Genomic DNA, 12,616 nt, shown 5'->3' on the forward strand with positions numbered 1-12,616 from the left:
TTACATCTGGAGTGTATTTCTGTTGCGTGTCACTACATCTGGAGTGTATTTCTCTCGTCTCATTACATTTGGAGTGTATTTCTCTTGCGTGTCATTACATTTGGAGTGTATTTCTCTTGCGTGTCGTTACATCTGGAGTGTACTTTTGTTGCATGTTATGTTATTACATCTGGAGTGTATTTCTGGTGCATGTCATTACACCTGGAGTATATTTCTGGCAAGTGTCATTACATCTGGAGTGTATTTCTATCGTGTGTCATTACATCTGGAGTGTAATTCTAGTGCGTGTAATTACACCTGAAGTGTAATTCTGTTGCATGTCATTACATCTGGCGTGTATTTCTGTTGCATGTTGCGTGTCATTACACCTGGAGTGTATTACTGTTGCCTGTTATGTCATTACATCTGGGGTGTATTTCTGGTGCATGTCATTACATCTGAAGTGTGTTTGTGTCGCATGTGATTACACTAGGAGTGTATTTCTGTTGCATGTCATTACATCTGGAGTGTATTACTGTTGCCTGTTATGTCATTACATCTGGAGTGTATTACTGTTGCCTGTTATGTCATTACATCTGGAGTGTATTTTTGTTGCATGTCATTATATCTGGAGTGTATTTCTGTTACGTGTCATTACATCTGGAGTGTATTTCTGTTACGTGTCATTACATCTGGAGTGTATTTCTGTTACGTGTCATTACATCTGGAGTGTATTTCTGTTGCATGTTGCGTGTCATTACACCTGGAGTGCATTACTGTTGCCTGTTATGTCATTACATCTGGAGTGTATTTCTGTTGCGTGTCACTACATCTGGAGTGTATTTCTGTTACGTGTCATTACATCTGGAGTGTATTTCTGTTGCGTGTCATTACATCTGGAGTGTATTTCTGTTGCGTGTCACTACATCTGGAGTGTATTTCTGTTACGTGTCATTACATCTGGAGTGTATTTCTGTTACGTGTCATTACATCTGGAGTGTATTTCTCTTGCGTGTCATTACATTTGGAGTGTATTTCTCTTGCGTGTCGTTACATCTGGAGTGTACTTTTGTTGCATGTTATGTTATTACATCTGGAGTGTATTTCTGGTGCATGTCATTACACCTGGAGTATATTTCTGGCACGTGTCATTACATGTGGAGTGTATTTCTATCGTGTGTCATTACATCTGGAGTGTAATTCTAGTGCGTGTAATTACACCTGGAGTGTAATTCTGTTGCATGTCATTACATCTGGAGTGTATTTCTGTTACGTGTCATTACATCTGGAGTGTATTTCTGTTGCGTGTCACTACATCTTGAGTGTATTTCTGTTGTGTGTCATTACATCTGGAGTGTATTTCTGTTACGTGTCATTACATCTGGAGTGTATTTCTGTTACGTGTCATTACATCTGGAGTGTATTTCTGTTGCGTGTCATTACATCTGGAGTGTATTTCTGTTGCGTGTCACTACATCTGGAGTGTATTTCTGTTACGGGTCACTACATCTGGAGTGTATTTCTGTTGCGGGTCATTACATCTGGAGTGTATTTCTGTTACGTGTCATTACATCTGGAGTGTATTTCTGTTACGTGTCATTACATCTGGAGTGTATTTCTCTTGCGTGTCATTACATTTGGAGTGTATTTCTCTTGCGTGTCGTTACATCTGGAGTGTACTTTTGTTGCATGTTATGTTATTACATCTGGAGTGTATTTCTGGTGCATGTCATTACACCTGGAGTATATTTCTGGCACGTGTCATTACATCTGGAGTGTATTTCTATCGTGTGTCATTACATCTGGAGTGTAATTCTAGTGCGTGTAATTACACCTGGAGTGTAATTCTGTTGCATGTCATTACATCTGGCGTGTATTTCTGTTGCATGTTGCGTGTCATTACACCTGGAGTGTATTACTGTTGCCTGTTATGTCATTACATCTGGGGTGTATTTCTGGTGCATGTCATTACATCTGAAGTGTGTTTGTGTCGCATGTGATTACACTAGGAGTGTATTTCTGTTGCATGTCATTACATCTGGAGTGTATTACTGTTGCCTGTTATGTCATTACATCTGGAGTGTATTTCTGTTACGTGTCATTACATCTGGAGTGTATTTCTGTTACGTGTCATTACATCTGGAGTGTATTTCTGTTGCGTGTCACTACATCTGGAGTGTATTTCTGTTACGTGTCATTACATCTGGAGTGTATTTCTGTTACGTGTCATTACATCTGGAGTGTATTTCTGTTACGTGTCACTACATCTGGAGTGTATTTCTGTTACGTGTCATTACATCTGGAGTGTATTTCTGTTACGTGTCATTACATCTGGAGTGTATTTCTGTTACGTGTCATTACATCTGGAGTGTATTTCTGTTGCGTGTCATTACATCTGGAGTGTATTTCTGTTGCGTGTCATTACATCTGGAGTGTATTTCTGTTGCGTGTCACTACATCTGGAGTGTATTTCTGTTACGGGTCACTACATCTGGAGTGTATTTCTGTTGCGGGTCACTACATCTGGAGTGTATTTCTGTTACGTGTCATTACATCTGGAGTGTATTTCTGTTGCGTGTCACTACATCTGGAGTGTATTTCTGTTACGTGTCATTACATCTGGAGTGTATTTCTGTTGCGTGTCACTACATCTGGAGTGTATTTCTGTTACGTGTCATTACATCTGGAGTGTATTTCTGTTACGTGTCATTACATCTGGAGTGTATTTCTGTTACGTGTCATTACATCTGGAGTGTATTTCTCTTGCGTGTCATTACATCTGGAGTGTATTTCTCTTGCGTGTCATTACATTTGGAGTGTATTTCTCTTGCGTGTCGTTACATCTGGAGTGTACTTTTGTTGCATGTTATGTTATTACATCTGGAGTGTATTTCTGGTGCATGTCATTACACCTGGAGTATATTTCTGGCACGTGTCATTACATCTGGAGTGTATTTCTATCGTGTGTCATTACATCTGGAGTGTAATTCTAGTGCGTGTAATTACACCTGGAGTGTAATTCTGTTGCATGTCATTACATCTGGCGTGTATTTCTGTTGCATGTTGCGTGTCATTACACCTGGAGTGTATTACTGTTGCCTGTTATGTCATTACATCTGGGGTGTATTTCTGGTGCATGTCATTACATCTGAAGTGTGTTTGTGTCGCATGTGATTACACTAGGAGTGTATTTCTGTTGCATGTCATTACATCTGGAGTGTATTTCTGTTACGTGTCATTACATCTGGAGTGTATTTCTGTTGCGTGTCACTACATCTGGAGTGTATTTCTGTTACGTGTCATTACATCTGGAGTGTATTTCTGTTACGTGTCATTACATCTGGAGTGTATTTCTCTTGCGTGTCATTACATTTGGAGTGTATTTCTCTTGCGTGTCGTTACATCTGGAGTGTACTTTTGTTGCATGTTATGTTATTACATCTGGAGTGTATTTCTGGTGCATGTCATTACACCTGGAGTATATTTCTGGCACGTGTCATTACATCTGGAGTGTATTTCTATCGTGTGTCATTACATCTGGAGTGTAATTCTAGTGCGTGTAATTACACCTGGAGTGTAATTCTGTTGCATGTCATTACATCTGGCGTGTATTTCTGTTGCATGTTGCGTGTCATTACACCTGGAGTGTATTACTGTTGCCTGTTATGTCATTACATCTGGGGTGTATTTCTGGTGCATGTCATTACATCTGAAGTGTGTTTGTGTCGCATGTGATTACACTAGGAGTGTATTTCTGTTGCATGTCATTACATCTGGAGTGTATTACTGTTGCCTGTTATGTCATTACATCTGGAGTGTATTTCTGTTACGTGTCATTACATCTGGAGTGTATTTCTGTTACGTGTCATTACATCTGGAGTGTATTTCTGTTGCGTGTCACTACATCTGGAGTGTATTTCTGTTATGTGTCATTACATCTGGAGTGTATTTCTGTTACGTGTCATTACATCTGGAGTGTATTTCTGTTACGTGTCATTACATCTGGAGTGTATTTCTCTTGCGTGTCATTACATTTGGAGTGTATTTCTCTTGCGTGTCGTTACATCTGGAGTGTACTTTTGTTGCATGTTATGTTATTACATCTGGAGTGTATTTCTGGTGCATGTCATTACACCTGGAGTATATTTCTGGCACGTGTCATTACATCTGGAGTGTATTTCTATTGTGTGTCATTACATCTGGAGTGTAATTCTAGTGCGTGTAATTACACCTGGAGTGTAATTCTGTTGCATGTCATTACATCTGGCGTGTATTTCTGTTGCATGTTGCGTGTCATTACACCTGGAGTGTATTACTGTTGCCTGTTATGTCATTACATCTGGGGTGTATTTCTGGTGCATGTCATTACATCTGAAGTGTGTTTGTGTCGCATGTGATTACACTAGGAGTGTATTTCTGTTGCATGTCATTACATCTGGAGTGTATTTCTGTTACGTGTCATTACATCTGGAGTGTATTTCTGTTACGTGTCATTACATCTGGAGTGTATTTCTGTTACGTGTCATTACACCATGAGTGTATTACTGTTGCCTGTTATGTCATTACATCTGGAGTGTATTTCTGTTACGTGTCATTACATCTGGAGTGTATTTCTGTTACGTGTCATTATATCTGGAGTGTATTTCTGTTACGTGTCATTACACCATGAGTGTATTACTGTTGCCTGTTATGTCATTACATCTGGAGTGTATTTCTGTTACGTGTCATTACATCTGGAGTGTATTTCTGTTACGTGTCATTACATCTGGAGTGTATTTCTGTTACGTGTCATTACATCTGGAGTGTATTTCTCTTGCGTGTCATTACATTTGGAGTGTATTTCTCTTGCGTGTCGTTACATCTGGAGTGTACTTTTGTTGCATGTTATGTTATTACATCTGGAGTGTATTTCTGGTGCATGTCATTACACCTGGAGTAAATTTCTGGCACGTGTCATTACATCTGGAGTGTATTTCTATCGTGTGTCATTACATCTGGAGTGTAATTCTAGTGCGTGTAATTACACCTGGAGTGTAATTCTGTTGCATGTCATTACATCTGGCGTGTATTTCTGTTGCATGTTGCGTGTCATTACACCTGGAGTGTATTACTGTTGCCTGTTATGTCATTACATCTGGGGTGTATTTCTGGTGCATGTCATTACATCTGAAGTGTGTTTGTGTCGCATGTGATTAGACTAGGAGTGTATTTCTGTTGCATGTCATTACATCTGGAGTGTATTACTGTTGCCTGTTATGTCATTACATCTGGAGTGTATTTCTGTTACGTGTCATTACATCTGGAGTGTATTTCTGTTGCGTGTCATTACATCTGGAGTGTATTTCTGTTGCGTGTCACTACATCTGGAGTGTATTTCTGTTGCGTGTCACTACATCTGGGGTGTATTTCTGTTACGTGTCATTACATCTGGAGTGTATTTCTGTTACGTGTCATTACATCTGGAGTGTATTTCTGTTGCGTGTCACTACATCTGGGGTGTATTTCTGTTGCGTGTCATTACATCTGGGGTGTATTTCTGTTGCGTGTCATTACATCTGGAGTGTATTTCTGTTACGTGTCATTACATCTGGAGTGTATTTCTGTTACGTGTCATTACATCTGGAGTGTATTTCTCTTGCGTGTCATTACATTTGGAGTGTATTTCTCTTGCGTGTCGTTACATCTGGATTGTACTTTTGTTGCATGTTATGTTATTACATCTGGAGTGTATTTCTGGTGCATGTCATTACACCTGGAGTATATTTCTGGCACGTGTCATTACATCTGGAGTGTATTTCTATCGTGTGTCATTACATCTGGAGTGTAATTCTAGTGCGTGTAATTACACCTGGAGTGTAATTCTGTTGCATGTCATTACATCTGGCGTGTATTTCTGTTGCATGTTGCGTGTCATTACACCTGGAGTGTATTACTGTTGCCTGTTATGTCATTACATCTGGGGTGTATTTCTGGTGCATGTCATTACATCTGAAGTGTGTTTGTGTCGCATGTGATTACACTAGGAGTGTATTTCTGTTGCATGTCATTACATCTGGAGTGTATTACTGTTGCCTGTTATGTCATTACATCTGGAGTGTATTTCTGTTACGTGTCATTACATCTGGAGTGTATTTCTGTTACGTGTCATTACATCTGGAGTGTATTTCTGTTGCGTGTCACTACATCTGGAGTGTATTTCTGTTACGTGTCATTACATCTGGAGTGTATTTCTGTTACGTGTCATTACATCTGGAGTGTATTTCTCTTGCGTGTCATTACATTTGGAGTGTATTTCTCTTGCGTGTCGTTACATCTGGAGTGTACTTTTGTTGCATGTTATGTTATTACATCTGGAGTGTATTTCTGGTGCATGTCATTACACCTGGAGTATATTTCTGGCACGTGTCATTACATCTGGAGTGTATTTCTATCGTGTGTCATTACATCTGGAGTGTAATTCTAGTGCGTGTAATTACACCTGGAGTGTAATTCTGTTGCATGTCATTACATCTGACGTGTATTTCTGTTGCATGTTGCGTGTCATTACACCTGGAGTGTATTACTGTTGCCTGTTATGTCATTACATCTGGGGTGTATTTCTGGTGCATGTCATTACATCTGAAGTGTGTTTGTGTCGCATGTGATTACACTAGGAGTGTATTTCTGTTGCATGTCATTACATCTGGAGTGTATTACTGTTGCCTGTTATGTCATTACATCTGGAGTGTATTTCTGTTACGTGTCATTACATCTGGAGTGTATTTCTGTTACGTGTCATTACATCTGGAGTGTATTTCTGTTGCGTGTCACTACATCTGGAGTGTATTTCTGTTACGTGTCATTACATCTGGAGTGTATTTCTGTTACGTGTCATTACATCTGGAGTGTATTTCTCTTGCGTGTCATTACATTTGGAGTGTATTTCTCTTGCGTGTCGTTACATCTGGAGTGTACTTTTGTTGCATGTTATGTTATTACATCTGGAGTGTATTTCTGGTGCATGTCATTACACCTGGAGTATATTTCTGGCACGTGTCATTACATCTGGAGTGTATTTCTATTGTGTGTCATTACATCTGGAGTGTAATTCTAGTGCGTGTAATTACACCTGGAGTGTAATTCTGTTGCATGTCATTACATCTGGCGTGTATTTCTGTTGCATGTTGCGTGTCATTACACCTGGAGTGTATTACTGTTGCCTGTTATGTCATTACATCTGGGGTGTATTTCTGGTGCATGTCATTACATCTGAAGTGTGTTTGTGTCGCATGTGATTACACTAGGAGTGTATTTCTGTTGCATGTCATTACATCTGGAGTGTATTTCTGTTACGTGTCATTACATCTGGAGTGTATTTCTGTTACGTGTCATTACATCTGGAGTGTATTTCTGTTACGTGTCATTACACCATGAGTGTATTACTGTTGCCTGTTATGTCATTACATCTGGAGTGTATTTCTGTTACGTGTCATTACATCTGGAGTGTATTTCTGTTACGTGTCATTATATCTGGAGTGTATTTCTGTTACGTGTCATTACACCATGAGTGTATTACTGTTGCCTGTTATGTCATTACATCTGGAGTGTATTTCTGTTACGTGTCATTACATCTGGAGTGTATTTCTGTTACGTGTCATTACATCTGGAGTGTATTTCTGTTACGTGTCATTACATCTGGAGTGTATTTCTCTTGCGTGTCATTACATTTGGAGTGTATTTCTCTTGCGTGTCGTTACATCTGGAGTGTACTTTTGTTGCATGTTATGTTATTACATCTGGAGTGTATTTCTGGTGCATGTCATTACACCTGGAGTATATTTCTGGCACGTGTCATTACATCTGGAGTGTATTTCTATCGTGTGTCATTACATCTGGAGTGTAATTCTAGTGCGTGTAATTACACCTGGAGTGTAATTCTGTTGCATGTCATTACATCTGGCGTGTATTTCTGTTGCATGTTGCGTGTCATTACACCTGGAGTGTATTACTGTTGCCTGTTATGTCATTACATCTGGGGTGTATTTCTGGTGCATGTCATTACATCTGAAGTGTGTTTGTGTCGCATGTGATTAGACTAGGAGTGTATTTCTGTTGCATGTCATTACATCTGGAGTGTATTACTGTTGCCTGTTATGTCATTACATCTGGAGTGTATTTCTGTTACGTGTCATTACATCTGGAGTGTATTTCTGTTGCGTGTCATTACATCTGGAGTGTATTTCTGTTGCGTGTCACTTCATCTGGAGTGTATTTCTGTTGCGTGTCACTACATCTGGGGTGTATTTCTGTTACGTGTCATTACATCTGGAGTGTATTTCTGTTACGTGTCATTACATCTGGAGTGTATTTCTGTTGCGTGTCACTACATCTGGGGTGTATTTCTGTTGCGTGTCATTACATCTGGGGTGTATTTCTGTTGCGTGTCATTACATCTGGAGTGTATTTCTGTTGCGTGTCATTACACCAGGAGTGTATTTCTGTTGCGTGTCATTACATCTGGAGTGTATTTTTGTTGCGTGTCATTACATCTGGAGTGTATTTTTGTTGCGTGTCATTACATCTGGAGTGTATTTCTGTTGCGTGTCATTACACCTGGAGTGTATTTCTGTTGCGTGTCATTACACCTGGAGTGTATTTCTGTTGCGTGTCATTACACCTTGAGTGTATTTCTGTTGCGTGTCATTACACCTTGAGTGTATTTCTGTTGCATGTGATTACATCTGGGGTGTATTTCTGTTGCATGTGATTACATCTGGAGTGTATTTCTGTTGCGTGTCATTACACCTTGAGTGTATTTCTGTTGCATGTGATTACATCTGGAGTGTATTTCTGTTGCATGTCATTACATCTGGGGAGTATTTCTGTTGCGTGTCATTACACCTTGAGTGTATTTCTGTTGCATGTGATTACATCTGGGGTGTATTTCTGTTGCATGTCATTACACCTTGAGTGTATTTCTGTTGCATGTCATTACATCTGGGGAGTATTTCTGTTGCGTGTCATTACACCTTGAGTGTATTTCTGTTGCATGTGATTACATCTGGAGTGTATTTCTGTTGCATGTGATTACATCGGGGGAGTATTTCTGTTGCATGTGATTACATCTGGAGTGTATTTCTGTTGCATGTCATTACATCGGGGGAGTATTTCTGTTGCATGTCATTACATCGGGGGAGTATTTCTGTTGCATGTCATTACATCTGGGGAGTATTTTTGTTGCATGTCATTACATCTGGGGAGTATTTCTGTTGCATGTCATTACATCTGGGGAGTATTTTTGTTGCATGTCATTACATCTGGGGAGTATTTCTGTTGCATGTCATTACATCTGGGGAGTATTTCTGTTGCATGTCATTACATCTGGGGAGTATTTCTGTTGCATGTCATTACATCTGGGGAGTATTTCTGTTGCATGTCATTACATCTGGGGAGTATTTTTGTTGCATGTCATTACATCTGGAGTGTATTTTTGTTGCATGCCTACACAGTTGCACTGCTTTGGATTCGAACTGTTGTGTGCTCTGCTGCACAGCAGGAGGATGAAAGATGGCGACAGCCGGGTGTATAACCTGCAAAGGGGCGTGATTGGACGTATACTGTGACGTCATTTGGAGTAATATACAGTATTGTTTTCATTTCGATAATGTTAAAAACATTTTAATTCGCTGCTCTCCTTTGGCAGCAGTAAAGATGAGAAGCATAATCGGAGCCCCCGTGTCCTTAATGGAATCGAAAGTTCTTTGTCGCGAATCGCGATAGCTAGAAATGTTTTATTATCGGTGAGTCGAGATCTGCAGTCCGTCCTCTGTCTTTATTAGACGGGGACTTCCGTAGTCCGTCTTCCTTGTTAGTGGCAGGATGGTGACGCAGTGAGCGCGTTCTCCCGTGCATCACCGGGTCGCGCATGCGCAGTGTTTCTCGTCTGGTCTCCTAGCAACAGCGGTCAACACTTGTTAGTTGCGGCTTCCGTTAGTATCCCGGCAGGCAGCGCGGCACCGAGGAGCCCCGGCCCGGAGGTGAGATACCGGAGGGGAGGGACTGGGAGGGCCCCACCGTCGCAGGAGCCTGGGCCGTGGGAGCACTCACTCCTGCCTCCCGGGGGTGTCACCGCCCCGACATCCGTGGGGCTCTGCTGGTGGCCCGGCTTGTCTGGGGCACAAGTACTGCCCCTGGAGGGGTAACACTGCCCCTGGAGGGGTAACACTGCCCCTGGAGGGGTAACACTGCCCCTGGAGGGGTAACACTGCCCCTGGAGGGGTAACACTGCCCCTGGACATCAATACTGCCCCGCCTTGTCTGCAGCATCACAACTGCCCCTGGAGAGGCAATACCGCCCACCCTCCCTGTGTGCAGCCTCACCCTCTCTGGGGTAATACCTCCTTACCCTCTCTGTGGTATTACCGCACACCTTCTCTAGGGTACTTTTACTGTACCCTGTGTGCCGCTGGCCAGCACTGTCCTGCCCCTTCCCTTGTCCTTCACTCTTGGGCAGTATTAGCCGGTACCCTGTCATGTGCAGGTTGTTAGTACCTGGCTTCAGCCGGATCATCACTGGCCCGTCGGATACTGCCAGAGGATCCTGTCGTGTCCTTGGGGTATTGGGCATTACTGGGATCTCAAAGTGCCCTGGAGTATTACTGTCCTTGTGACCCAGCCCGGTGGGACACACCCGTTTTGTGCTCTCCGTGCCCAGCATCCCTGCCCACGATGTGATGCTGATGCCCACCCCTGCCTTTCCAGGCGTGGGGTATTTATGATGAGTGGTGTATTCCTACCCATGACCCTCCCCTCCTGCGCTATTACTCACCCGCTCCTGTTCTGGTATCCTTGTCCCACGCTGTGGTGATACTGCCTCATCTCTCTCTCCGACCTTGCTGTATTCGTGCTCCCGATTCCCCACGGTGATATCCCCTGCGCCTCTCCTCTCGATGGAGTACCAGTGTCTTGTACTAACCTGCTCGTACTGTGGTGTTCCTACCCCCAGTTCTTCTTTGGGTTACCCCTCCATGCTCTTCCTGTTAGTGGAGTTCCACTGCCCTGTGTTGCCCTATTCTTCTATTATTTTACTTCTCCATGCTAGGGTGCTACTGCCCCACCTCTGTGTCTCTCTCCAGGTTTGGGGGGTATTCCTGATATTGTTGTATTCCTACCCCTGTGGTGGTAGTCCTTATCCATAGAGTACCACTGCCCCTCCGCCGATTCCCTGTTGTGATATCCCTGGCCTACTCTTCTCATTGTACCGTCACTATCCTCTATTGCCTGTACTTCTGCTCTTTACACTATTATGTTCTGCTCCATCTCTCTCTCTCTGTCTCCCTGTCTATCTTTCTCTCTCTGTCTCTCTCTCCTGCCCTCCCCTGGCTTAAGGGTATTCCTGGTGGCAAGTATTTTCTGCTCCTGTTGTGGTATGAAGTATAACTGCCCAGTAGTGCCCCTGCTCGTTCTGTGATAAATCTGCTCCATGTTATTGTATTACTACCCACCTCTCTCCTCTGTTTTAGGGGTATTCCTTGTGGCAGGTATGTTCCTATCCCCTGTTGTGGTCTCTCTCCTGTCCCTCCCTCCTTGGGAGGCATTCCTAGTGGCAGATATGTTCTTGTCCCTGATCTGGTATGGAGTATTCCTGCCCTATACTTCCCCTACTCCTGCTATATCTGCGCTATGCTACTGTGTTACTGTCCCCCCCAATCCAGTTTTTGGGGTATTTCTGATGGCAGGTATGTTCCCGCCCCTATTGTGGTATGGAGCAATGACTCTCGGGGCCTATATTCTTGCTTCTCTTCTTTCAACAGACATTTTTAGGACTCTTGATGGGTAAAGGGAAGTTAAAGTCAACACTTCAAATCAATTAACAGTGTAACCTATTTGATCACACAATAGGTCCCGGAGACAGAGAGTAAAGCTCAAAAGTTTATAATACTTCCAGAGAACGAGTCGGCTTATCAGATGGATAGGAGGAATATGACACCCAGGGTCTAGCTCAGGGCCATCTATGGAAACACCCATGCAGCCTCCTTTGCTAGTCCCACTCCTCTTTGGCATACCGCGCTGAATGCCCTGGGATGGTGGGGTAGGATAACTCTGGCCGTTCCTCTGTAGGGCACTGCAGAATTGGGTACTTTTGCTACACAACAGGGCTTCGACAAGTGAGATCTGATTGCCCTATCTTGGGTGGGAGATCTGTGGAATCAGGATGGGGTGATTTCCTTTGCCGACGTACAAAATGAGTGCCAACTGGCATCCACTGAAATCTACTGACATTTACAGAGATGCCATGCCCTGCAGAGAGCACTGCCCAGAGGCGCTGACCTCCCTGAGTCATCCCCACTCGAGGACAGACTGTTAGTTGGACATATGCGCAAGAAGGCGATCTCTCTCACATACCGCAAACTGTTAAATAACTCCCCTGACACACTTGACTCATCTACGAGAACATTGGGCACAAGATCTAATAGGCCTGAAGGGTGTCACCAAGGGAAGTGGCCCTAAGATCGAAGATCCACCTTATACAGCTGAAAATTCTACATTAAACCCATTATACGTGTACCACTTTGGCCAAGATGGGCAGGACAGAAACTATCATGTGCCCCAAAAAATGCAATGGGGAGGGGTTGTATTTTTCACCTGATTTGGAGCT

The 12,616-nt window shown here is 42.7% G+C and overlaps 1 protein-coding gene across 4 annotated transcripts in view; it reads left to right on the plus strand.

Moving 5' to 3' along the window:
* The first annotated feature begins 9,892 nt into the window (after positions 1 to 9,892).
* The window catches only part of MAPK15 (mitogen-activated protein kinase 15), a 157,220-nt gene continuing 154,496 nt past the window's right edge, over positions 9,893 to 12,616 (plus strand). For 2 of the 4 annotated variants that reach the window (XM_069221164.1, XM_069221162.1), the window contains exon 1: positions 9,893 to 9,995. The gene's annotated coding sequence lies outside the window, so the exon portion shown is untranslated. The remainder of the gene's footprint in view (positions 9,996 to 12,616) is intronic. The other 2 variants (XM_069221165.1, XM_069221163.1) reach the window with 2 other exon arrangements.

The sequence above is a fragment of the Pleurodeles waltl genome, chromosome 2_2, assembly GCF_031143425.1.
Source record: "Pleurodeles waltl isolate 20211129_DDA chromosome 2_2, aPleWal1.hap1.20221129, whole genome shotgun sequence".
NCBI classification, from domain to species: domain Eukaryota; kingdom Metazoa; phylum Chordata; class Amphibia; order Caudata; family Salamandridae; genus Pleurodeles; species Pleurodeles waltl.